Source organism: Cydia pomonella, chromosome 11 (assembly GCF_033807575.1).
Source record: "Cydia pomonella isolate Wapato2018A chromosome 11, ilCydPomo1, whole genome shotgun sequence".
Taxonomy (NCBI): domain Eukaryota; kingdom Metazoa; phylum Arthropoda; class Insecta; order Lepidoptera; family Tortricidae; genus Cydia; species Cydia pomonella.
In genome coordinates, this window is record NC_084713.1 from 16,100,481 (window position 1) to 16,113,193 (window position 12,713).

At 35.5% G+C, this 12,713-nt stretch overlaps 1 long non-coding RNA gene across 1 annotated transcript; it reads right to left on the bottom strand.

Moving 5' to 3' along the window:
- Window positions 1–7,743: 7,743 nt before the first annotated feature.
- LOC133522992 (uncharacterized) lies at window positions 7,744–11,491 on the bottom strand. The gene is made up of 2 exons (XR_009800172.1): window positions 11,277–11,491; window positions 7,744–8,145 (listed from the first exon to the last, which is right to left on the bottom strand). It is a non-coding gene; the product is annotated as an uncharacterized LOC133522992 (long non-coding RNA).
- Window positions 11,492–12,713: the final 1,222 nt, after the last annotated feature.

Genomic DNA, 12,713 nt, shown 5'->3' on the forward strand with positions numbered 1-12,713 from the left:
CGTTCTCCATGCTCCACCACCACCAGGTGTGTACGAGACGTTTGTGGGCTCGCTTTCCGTAAGGTTAAAATAATGCTAGTATGGTGAGGGATCCTCGAAGCGTTTCGAACGTATGAGAGACCTTATGCAGCGGCTTACGTAAGCGATGACTCGCAAATGCGAATAGGTAGATTACAAGATGTTACATAAATATTTTGGTATCACTATGTCGTGCCTATTGGCATACAAATTCAATAAAAATAGCAACGCGACGAAATCGCTGGGAGAGCCACGCCTGTTTTTTGGCAATAAGGTTTAAATAAATAAGCTTTTACTATTTTATTTTTATTGTACAAATATGAAAAACATAATATATTTGAATACATTTTACAAGTGTACAAACAATGAGGTACTTCACAAGCTGACTCTGTTCAGTATTGGCGCTATAGTGTCGGATTTCTAAATCGATCATTACATGAAATAAAAATTAAACTGAAATATTATTAAAAAAACATATTTTGAAATAAAATAACGAAAAATATAATTTCCTTTAATAATACAAGGAATTTAAAGTAAGCATACCTACTTATTTTAAAATTTCAACGTCATGCCTCATGTGGAGGAAAAATGATTCATTTAACTGGCAACATTTATAAGCAATGGCGGCTGACGAAAGTTTGGATAAACTCGATGCTTACGCGTGGAATGTAATATCAGGTGATTTGTTTTTATTTAGTGATGAATCGTGACACCCATTCAACGCACAAACAGCCATCATTCCTGTATTTTTTAATTTACAACCGGGAGGTGTACACAAACCGACTCAACCTTGAGTACTATGAGGGCCGTTCGAACGAGTGCGACATAATGTCGCCCCTGAAGTGGCTTCACTAAGGATGTGCGGACTACTCATCTATGCTTTTTAAATCTATGGCCTTAGTAACCTAGGTTGTCTACCGTGACGCGGCATTGACAGCGATATGTTTGGTTGGTTGGTGCCCCTAAACATATCTAAGCTTTACAGCTAGCTTAGATGGCTAAGAGTTGCAAGTATTGACCAGGAAAATACTAATAGTTAGAGACGGTAGTTAGTGCTTGCATTTTCCATTCCACAGTGCCCAAGGACAGAAGCTTTGTATAACGAACTAATTGATTTATCCAAAAGGCGATTGAGCAGTTCTTCTGCGAGCTGTTCACACTTAAATGTCTTTAGAATGAATTTTACCTCAATCTGTTCTTATTATGAAAATTGACAATGATATTACACATGTAACATTTTATTTTATATAATAAGTAAGTAAGTAAGTAAATATTCTTTATTGTTCACCATACAGTTAAAAATAGACAAAAAATCAAAAAACACGACGATAAAACCGCCGTATAATTATGTTTAATAGTTTTTATCTCTTTTAATTGTGTATTTATTATAACGTGTGGTTGTGAGTATAAAGATTATTGTTAATTAGTTAATTATTGATCGGTGTACCTTATTATATGTGACGTTCTACGGGTAAGTAAATGTACGTACCTTATGGCGTTCGACGCTCACGCCGTTAATAATGACACTCCAATACTAATGCGGTGTTACGCGACGCAAGCCCCAACCGCCATAAGATTCATTCAACAATCCCATGGAACGTTACATATTGAATTTTATCGTTTTGTAATGTAGTAGTAAGTATTATGGATTCATATTCGAATAAAAGCATTTTTTTAAATTATTAATACAAATTGAGGCAAACTGCTAAAACGTTCCAACCATAAAATACAATATACAATATACTAATTCGCCAAGCTGCAGCCTGTTTACTTCTAGTTGTTGAGGTAAAAACCTAAATTTTCTGTCTGCCAACGCACACTCAAAAATGTTCTTCCAAAAACTAACTATCACTATCATTAACAGTAGGCCGCGGGGTAGGGAATAGACAGCTTGAGTAATAGATAGACATAAATATTTATCATGTTTATTAAGAAACGGCACAATTATTAAGGAAAATTACATTATAGGTAATATGTATTTGTAACATTTCCAGAAAAAAATTAAACAAAATTGTCAAATATGAAATAAAATTTACTAAAAGCTTACAATGGCAACTTTGTATTGTGTTAAACTTTTATTTTCCTGAATTATAATTTCCCAACTGAAGTAAAGCTCCGTCATTACAAAAGATGCCAAGCAAATATTTGCGGTTATTGCTGTCAGATGTGCTAGAATGTGAGCCGGCTGGTGGTTGCTGCTGGTCGTAGTTGGACGAATATGGTAGAGCGGCGACGAGGCTCAGGCAGAGCAGGCCCAATACCAGCAGCGTTAATGTCGGTTTGAACATGGCTGTAAACTGAAATACGAGTATGCTTACATAAGTATAATACCGCATAAAAACACTTGATAAGTTAAAGTTTAAGTGTAACTTTAAACAGCCTCTCAATCTAGTCTGTAGTGACCCTGCCTATGAAAAAGGAGGTCCCGGGTTCCAAACCGGGTAAGCATTTATTTACTGTGAGTTTATCACAGATATTTGGTTCCGAGTTACGGATGTTTTCATTTAAGTACTTATAGCTATATTTTACATATTTCATCGTCTAGTGAACACAACAAACGCCTTTTTATTCAGAAGCAAGATTGATACTAATTTAATAGGTATTCCAAGCTGACTTACCCTGTTGACATCTCAAACTACATGGCGAAAGGGTTTGACTTTATAAAAAAAAAATAGGAATATATTTTTATTTTTAAGTCGGCAAAGCCTCTCGGCATGTAATTTGACTAGTTAACAAGATGTAAAAGTCAGTTAATCAGTCAGCTCAGTATATATTAATATGTATATATATATTCTGTGAGTTTAGAATTGTGAAAACGTTTGTCTTAGGACATTTATGATGTTTGGTTATGCTATTACTAGCATACCCTAGTCACTATTAAATGATTTGATGTTTAAGAATAAATAATACGACCTACCCAGAAGTTGGTATAAAATGTTTGCTTTGACAGCTCTAGTACCACCACATTTTTTTCATTTAAATAATTATAATATTATTCAAAAGATTAGATACTACAAAAAAAATTACAAAAAAGTTAATGTGTATGCCTATGTACGCCTGCAACTCCAGAGGAGAGGATATACATTAAATTTCATAACAATTCCTGTTTTCTGTTATAAGTCCAGGGAGGAAAATGGGATCTACATTGTTCTCTTTTTTTTTCATTAATTCTCAAGTGTTTAGTGGATGGAATATCTTTAGAATTTAATGTTAACTCAATAAGCATTCCGTACCTACATACTTGCTATAGTTACGAGTATAGTTAGCAGTTGCTAAGAAGAGCATTATTTATTTAGCGTCTAGGTGCTAAATGTGAGCAATGTGAAATCATTGCTTGTCCTCAGTCGTAAATACCCAAACATATTGTGTGAACGTTTTTTCCTTAATGCCGATATATCCAAAGAGGAAAATGGGGAATATATTTGAATGAAGAACCGGTTGTCAACTGCCCTAAATCTCAGCATAGTTCCTAACTCCAAAATGTACTGTCAAACATTTTCCAGTGCGCCTGTAAGGGAGCGGGGGGAGGATAGTGGGAGGCCTAGTTAATAATTAGACAAGCATATTTCGATCATGTTTATTAGGAAGACTATAACTGACAAAACTTACATGATAAGTAGTCGTATCAAAAAAATACAACAAAAAATTCAAGATTCAAACTTTGTCAAAGACATGACAATTGTGAAATTAAATTATGCATGATAAGTTAAGTTTCTATATTATATATTCCTTTAATCGATAGAAAGCACGGAAGGTCGTGAGTTCAAATCTCCTTGGCACTCTCAGTAGAAGTTATATGATCCTAGTTAAGAAAAATGTTATGTATTAAGTATTCTGGACGTTGCCGAATCAAGGGATGTGAAGGAAACAACATTATGTTACCTTAATGTAATGTATAATTGCCGCAAAATTAAGAAAAACATCGTGAGGAAACTGGACTAATCCCAATAAGGCCTAGTTAAACCCCTGGGTTGGAAGGTCAGATGGCAGTCGCTTTGGTAAAAAGTAAAAACTAGTGCCTACGCCAATTCTTGGGATTAATTGCCAAGCGGACCCCAGGCTCCCATGAGCTGTGGCAAAATGAGGAAGATGATGATTTTATTATGTTGACATTGCCTACAGCAAGCTGAATTCGTGAGCCACCTTTTCGCACTCAATAATGCGACAGTAACAGAACAAGGTAGGGTAGAGGCAGCCTGTGTAAATAATTAAACAAATATTTTATGATGCTTATACGTTTATTATATGAAAAACATAAAAAAACCATGATTAGGTTATGTTTGCTTTACAAATCCACAAAATATTTATACTCAGATGAAATTGGTAAATATTTAAGAAAACGACGATCATTATCCAGGAACCCAATATTTCAAAGCCATTTATGTTTTGTAACTTAAAATAGTCAGACCAAGATAAATTGGCAGCGATTTTGACAGCCCAGACAGTGCAAGTGTTACTATAAACGTCCAGCTTCTATGAAATTATGACGTTTACTTAACATTTGCATCGCTGCCAACTGAGGTTGGTCTGACTCTAGTACAATCCATACTATCCTGAATTACCATCACCCCATTGAATTAAAGCTCCATCATTACAGAAAAAGATAAAAGCACATTTGCGGTTGTTACTATTGGACACATGGCTGGAACTCGAGCCGGGTGGTGGTTGCTGGTCGCTGTTTGGCGATACGTCGGGTTGTGGGCGAGCAGTGACAAGGTTGAGGCAGAGCAGGCCCAACAGCAGTAGCGTCAATGTAGGCTTCAACATGGCTGTACAGAATAAACATAAAGGAAATAACAAAAAATGTTTCCATAACTTTTTAATCGTTTTCTTCCCCCAATGTGATAAAAAGCTCTGTAATGATATTAGGAACCTAAATATCATTTTTAAAGACCTATCCATAGATACCCCACACGTATGGGTTTGAAGAAAAAAGATTTTTTGAGTTTCCGTTCTAAGTATGGGGAACCCCCAAAATTTATTGTTTTATTTTCTATTTTTGTGTAAAAATCTTAATGCGGTTCATAGAATAAATCTACTTACCAAGTTTCAACAGTATAGCTCTTGTAGTTTCGGAAAAAAGTGGCTGTGACATAATCGGACAGACAGACGGACATGGCGAATCTATAAGGGTTCCGTTTTTTGCCATTTGGCTACGGAACCGTAAAAAGCATAGTCAGAAAAGTTTGTTTCATAGAAAAAAAAAGCAATACACTGAGGTACACGAGTCTCATAAAAATCGGTGGGTCATGCTCAGTGTAGGGTTCCGTAGTTACCATTCTGACAGAATAGGCTAAATGGGGGTTATTAGTAGGTCTCCCGTATTACCTTGTACTCGTACCTTCGCAGCGCTTTGTACGTCTTTTTACTAAGAAGACAAAACTTTAGTTTTAGTTTCCATTGAAAGTACCTATTTATTAAGCTTTTGTTTTCGATTATGTTCATACGTTAGAAGGGGGAGGGACACATTTTCTTTCTTTCGGGGCGACTTTTTCCGAAAATATTAACTTTATCAAAACATAGTTTTTGAAGACACGTATTAATTTTAAAATACCTAACCAACGATAACCACCCACACCATTGGGATAAAGCAAAAACAAAACCATTTTGTATGGGAGGTACCCTAGAAAATATATTTTTGTAGTTTTTGTTTTTCCGTTCTGTCGACATATATGATTTATGCATCCATACACGATAGTACTATTAGTTATTCTGTGTCCATTCCAATTACAGCTTTCTAGCACTTACGATCACGGAGCAAAGCCGCGGACGGACGGACCGAAGAACATGGCGAAATTATAAGGGTTCCTAGTTGACTACTGAACCCTAAAAAGCCTCAAACGATTATACTGTATAACATCTGTCTGCGACTTAGTCTAAGGACCATTAACAATTCCGATTAAAAACTATTATATGATTAATTGCCCCAAAATTAATGATATTATTATCAGGAGCATTATAAGAACATTTATTAATCAGTAAAATGTGGGTCTAATAGGTAATAAACAAAACGTAACACTCGCACTTGGTTAAAAATTATGCAAAAGCTACGATGCACGTATTAAGTTGTAATATCAGGAAATGTCAAGATTTAATTCCTATTTTAAACGGCACATTAATTTAGATTATTAAAGTGATGATTTCCAAACAATATTTAATAGACCGAAAGCAAAATAAAAACCTTCAAGTTTTTAATGACCTATCGCATGTTAAAAAGTGACTTACCGAAAAGTTTGGTGAGGTGCGCTCACGTTCTTGTAAAGAAATTGAATGGCTACCAAATCGCCGTCTGCCGTAATTAACCACCAAGCCTACTATTGAAATGTTATCGTTATCATAAACCTTTCGAACTTTGAACCTCTACTCTAAGGAGATTGGGGACATTAAATTTGGTACCTACACTTAAGAAGAAATTAGTACATTACTATAGAGGCCGGGAAACGTAGCGTTACAGGCCAAGTATATATAGACGGCTGAGCGTAGCGAAGCCGGATAGAGATACGCAGCCGGCAACCCCGTTTCTCGCCGAGATTTGTGTAGTGCTTTTCTCAAACTTGCAATTAAAACAAAAAATGTAGTCAATTTGTTTTGTGGCGACCTACTCGGCTCGCCACTCTACCAGCGGTGCCCTGCGCGCGTAAGTCCGCGCGCCTGCGCGAATACGTCACCGCCGTTGCTTAGCACAACGGTGATTTGTTGTGCATATCTATATTTACGGTAGCGTACCTATATTTGTTGATGATTGAATGCCAAGACGTTGTGTCATAATTTGACATTAAAAAACAAAAGAAGGTGATGAGTCGAATGCTGGTCGAGAGGTGGGACTCCCTGATACTGCGGCGATGGATTAAGCTCCATAGCACAGTGGTGAAATAAATTTTGAATGGATTTTATTATAATATGTAATCGGAATTTAAATTTCAATTAATTTTACCAATATTTCCTGTGTACTTACATAGTTTCTTAAGAATTACCCATCTGTTATTAACATATTTAATTATATATTTTTAAATTTATTTTAGATATTTTATTGTGAATGTAATTTTATATGGAATTATTTTTTGAAATGAATATATTTAAATTTGAATATGTTACCGTAAAAATCCGTTTTAAGTGAAAACGCGTATTGCCCAGTTAAAACTCATAACATAACAGAGATGGTCCCGACTCAACATGGTGCTAGCATGGTGCCAGGCTAGCCTGGCTGAGCTTATGCTGGTCTTTTAATCTAATTTTATTTAATAACGGTCAACATTCATAAATCAAGTGATGTAAATTTTTACAAAACTTTATATACTTGTCGCTAAATTATTAACAGAAAATGGTAGCCTTGCGCAAAAACTTTTTGTGATGCTTGGACATTCATCGTATCTGTATTTGAGCACCAAATTGACGTGGGCAATGTTGGCGAAAACTCTGGATATTTTTACCCATCCACATCCACCCTACACGTCAAAAAAAGTTGTTATAAACACGATTTTTTTGTTCAAACAAACTGATGCGTTTGGTCAAAAAGGACGTGGTGAGCAAAAAGAAGTAAGATGTCATACTTATATGTAAATTCGTGTTCTTCGAAAAAAGTGGTCTAGGCTGGCTAGTTTCACGGAGCGTAAATTGACTGTAAGCCTCTCAAAAATGTTCTTACATTATTTTATCAATGCCCTTACAAAGCAACATCAGGGTAAGATAGGGGCGGGCAGCCTGGGTAATAAAAAGACTAGTAGGTAAGTTTTTATCATGTTTATTAAGAAGACGAAACATATATAATCAGATCATGTTTTCTTCATACCATACAAAGTAATTTCTTGATATAATGTAATATATTTATACATTTATATATAAATCGTTTCGAGAAACCTGACAATACAACGGCATTTTTGTTTTGTTAGATAATGGAAACAACTTTTTACTATCCTGAATTATTATTACCCCACTGAATTAAAGCTCCATCATTACAGAAGATAAGAAATTTACAGTCGCGGTTATTACTGTCAGATTTACTAGAATGCGAGCCGGCTGATGGTTGCTCGTCGTTGTCGGGCGAAGAGTCGGGTTGTGGGCGAGCGGTGACAAGGCTGAGGCAGAGCAGGCCCAACAACAGCAGCGTTAATGTTGGCTTCAACATGGCTAGAAACAGTAAAATTAAGGGAATTAAAAAAACTATGTCATATTTATATAATAATACGTATAACAATTAGTCTATCAATACATCTGATAGGTGACTATTTGTCACCTCGTATTACATACAAAATAAAATGGTAATACATTTTGAATGTATAATAAACAATTAGTTTCTGCCCACGACTTCTGCGTGGATCTATAATAATGATGCAATTAATAAAAAATATCCTGTGTCCTTTCCCTCAAACCATCAAATTTCATCTAAATCTGTTCAGCGGTTTAAGCTTGAAGAGGCAACAGGGAGACAGACAGACTGAGTTACAATAGCATTTATAATTGTTTAATATGCTTAATATTATATAAAGTAGGGATAAACTTGAGAAACACGATTATAATAATGAGTTTCGACCGATTTTAAATAACATTTATTTGCAGAAAGCGCGAAGCGTCTGGTCGATGTAATTGGTGACCGAAGAGCTGGCGGCTTCTTCGCACAATGTATCGCTATATAACGAGGAAATGCGGCCAGCATCCTTGGTCATAATGCCTCAAGGGCCTATTTTAGATTTATAAGCTAGTCATAGTAATATATTATTGTAAATAAAATTTATATGTAACGAGTACGTACTTTAATACAATTTTGTTTCGTTAATGCGAATCTAAAATGTTTAATTTTTTTACCAGGGGTACAACTCGGGGCACATCATGCCTAGTTTTTTCAAATCAATATTTGAAATAAATTTATTTTATTAAATAAATAAATATTATAAGACATTCTTACACAGATTGATTAAGACCCACACTAAGCTCTGGAAGGCTTATATTGTGGGTACTCAGACAACGACATATATATCATATAAAAAGGTACTAGACATAACATAGACACACCCATGACTCACAAACAAATATTTGTGCTCATCATCATCGGCTTCATATAAATAGGGTCACTACCCACTAGGCCAGACCGGTTGTCGATATTATAATATTCATTAGCAATCAAAACCACATTTATATATTAAAATGTTAAATAGAAATTTAACAAAGAAAATATTTATTCGTAAGCACTGACAGAAAGAGAGATGTGAGTGTGACGAAATGGTCACATCTCAGCTTGATGCTGGCGACTTCCAGCGCCGATCTTCCCATGCCACCATCTGGTGAAACAATCACAACAGGTAACAAAATCGATATATTATAAGATGATTTTGGACCCGGGTATGTCCTTAAACTACGTCCACAAGAGAGGTATGGGCATTGTGAATGTCATCTCGCTCTGTGTGGTAGGGCACAGCACAGCGGATGTCATTCCAGATCTAGAGCAGAGCCCAACTGGGGAAGTACCTCCACCTTACAGAAAATCGCAGCCAAATAACACTAGACCCTACTCATAGTGTTGTGTTCCTGCCGGTGAGTAAGGTTGCCAGAGCTCAACGAGGGTGAGAGGGGGTTAGGGTCGGCAACGCGCATGTAGCTCCTCTGGAGTTGCAGGCGTACATAGGCTACGGATACTGCTTACCATCAGGCAGGCCGTATGCTTGTTTGCCACCGACGTAGTATATAAAAAAAAGATGATAACGTCAGTACCCGTATGGAAGGTAGAGTTAAGGAATATAATCTCCATATTCCAAAAAGTGTCCGACAAAAAAACCTTAAATAGGTAGCGCTACAATACCTAGAAAACTTGAAAAAAAATCTAATCATAGACAGCGCACTTCACTTGGAACTATTTATAGCTGACAGCTAGATACTTTTGCAACAGTTCTGCCAATGGAGATTCTATTCCTTGCCTCTACCTTCCATAAGTATCCGTATCATGAGTCACTGACAGTGTCAAAACTGACATAAACGCTATCGACAACATAATTTACTTTCTATACATCTCGCTCGCACTTATATGCGAGTACGAGCGAGATGTATAGAATGTAAGTTACGTCAGTGCCGAACTGGTGATAGCCGCACAGGTAAATGAAAATACTTTTTTAGGTACGTATAAAACCCCTAAGTTCACTATTGTTTGAATATGAGTAAAGCCGCGAAAAACAAAATGTACTAATATTTCGTGAAATCAAATTGTGTTCAATAAAATGAAAATACGTTTTCCTTCAAATTAAATATAAACATAAGTTAAACATGCATAGTTATTTATGATCAACACACGTTATGTTAAATCATGTCAATGTTCCTAATACAAAAATCACGAGACATCCGTTTTACTAAATAAATTTAAGCTAAATGTATTTTTTATTTTCAAAGTTCTAATACTCGTATGGGCAGCATCAATTAGGGAGTGAGTAGTGCCCAGAAAGGGGTAATTTTGACGTACTGAATAATCACTATTGCAAGAAAGTACAGTGGCAAAAAAAAATACATTATACTGTATGGGGTTAACAAATAGGCCACAAGGGCACTTTTACACGTCAAAGTGCTATTTAATACTTAGTGCTACAAGCAATAAAATAAATCCTCAGATTTTAACAAGTAGACCAGGTAGTGACAAAATATAATTTCCGAGAAAATATTACATACGGACAGATTAATAGTCGAACAGACGCAAATGGCAACAATATTATGGTTTCTATTTTTGGCATTTTAACAAGAAAACCTGTAAAATAATGGAATGAGAGGAAATTCAAATTTGTTTTTGTAATTTTAATGCCGCTCCCGGATAGTGCACATACTTAAGAGGCTGACAACACCCAATGTCCTTGAAATTGATGTTACTTAAACAGTTTTTTAAGAAAGACTATTTGTTTTAGTCAAGTAATAAAAATATATGTTCATATTAATTATATTTCAAAGACCGTGGTTGTACTCGATACATGATTGAACGAAATCGGCTCGATAGAAAATAATTGCAAAGATTGGTCTTAAAATCACAATTAAACGGTTTTATGACTTTATTGTTTTGACTTATGGGTCTGCAATTAAAATCACAATTTCATAACATTTATATCTAAACCGCTGTTGAGTAAAATATTACACTAATAATCCACTTTTTTTATTTAAATATTTTCCTTATTATTCCCTTGCCCAGGCCCAGTAACATGTGACAGTGCTATCTCATTTACTCCGATACAAATAGACAGTGTGCGCGCTTTAGGTATTTACAGCCTCTTAATGAAAAAAAAAACACTTACCGAATAATTAGTTGAAGTGCACTCACGTTCTTGTCCAGAAACTTAATGGCTGCAAAATTCGCGTGTCTTTAGTATTTATCTGTCAATTGACCACTACCACTACACTCATTGAAATGTTAACGTTATCAGGTTAGGCACACACATGTTATTTAGGGGAACTGGGGATACTTGGTACACTTGATTTGCGAAAACGCGGCAATATTTTTTACTTTATGGGCAACACGTGTTTAATGTTTTTTTTTTCAATGGTGGGAAGTTGAAAATTTAAACACGATTTATTTCTTAAACCTGAAATGCATAATTTATTCCATTTGTACCCAAAACATACAATTTTTTTTTATAGCCTACATTGTGTCCCACTGCTGGGCAAAGGCCTCCCCTGTTTTCCGCCACTCGTCACGGCTTCCCCCTCATGCATGCATACTAAATGTTATGTATTATAAAATCACCGGTAGTTTAGGGAAGAATCGTAGTCATATTTCCGTATATATTGTTTAACCATTACACAAGTAAAGTAAGTACCTATACGGTACGATTTCCAGCCTCTCATACCTAAAATAAATTAGTGCAAATGTGATAAACGGGCCAAAAGTGAATCTTATCATGATTGTATTTTATATTACAATTTAAAATAGTTTCTGGTAGTCCGTAAATCATTTTAATGTGTCCACTTTATTTTGACATGTAGACACCAAGTTGCTTGTTTCTATTTCTTTTATCATCCTATTGATAAAAAAAATGTTAGTATCTATACAGTATAATATCCGTACGTATACGATTGTACATAGTTACAGATAGCTGGAAATGTACACATGCTTTTTTACAGCTTGCTATACATACAGTACCTAAGCTGCAGAATTAACTGACCCCCCCTGCATATGAACTCGTTTGTAGGGGGGGTCAGTTATTTCTGCAGCTTACTATACATGGACGTGCGTACTATTTTTTTGTAGAAGATATGAACGAATGAATTGAAAAAAAATATTCTACCGCAACCATGTTCATGAAAATCTGAAAAGTTCGAAACTTTAATCACATTACCTCATTTAATTTCCTAAAGGTTGTTTGGAAGAGATCGCTTTTTAGCGATAAGACCGCCTGTTGTTACCTGGTTCTATTTTCCTTTAAAATTCATTTGTAGTTTTACATGTATGTAAAATGTATAATTGTTGGTGCAATAAAGAATATTTACTGACTTACTTACTTAGTCACTATAGTACTATAGGTCACTTGGGGTGGGCAAAGTTCCTCAGTGTTCCTCAGGCACTCTTGACCTGGGCTCAATCAATCGGTATTTTAGCACATCCCCGGTGACATTAGATCCTTCCGTCAAGCATGCAACATTATCTTCTCTTTCCAATAACCTTCCCTCTGACTGTGACTCTACTTTTACACTTGACAATATTTCTCCACAAGAGGTTGTTACAATCTTAAAAA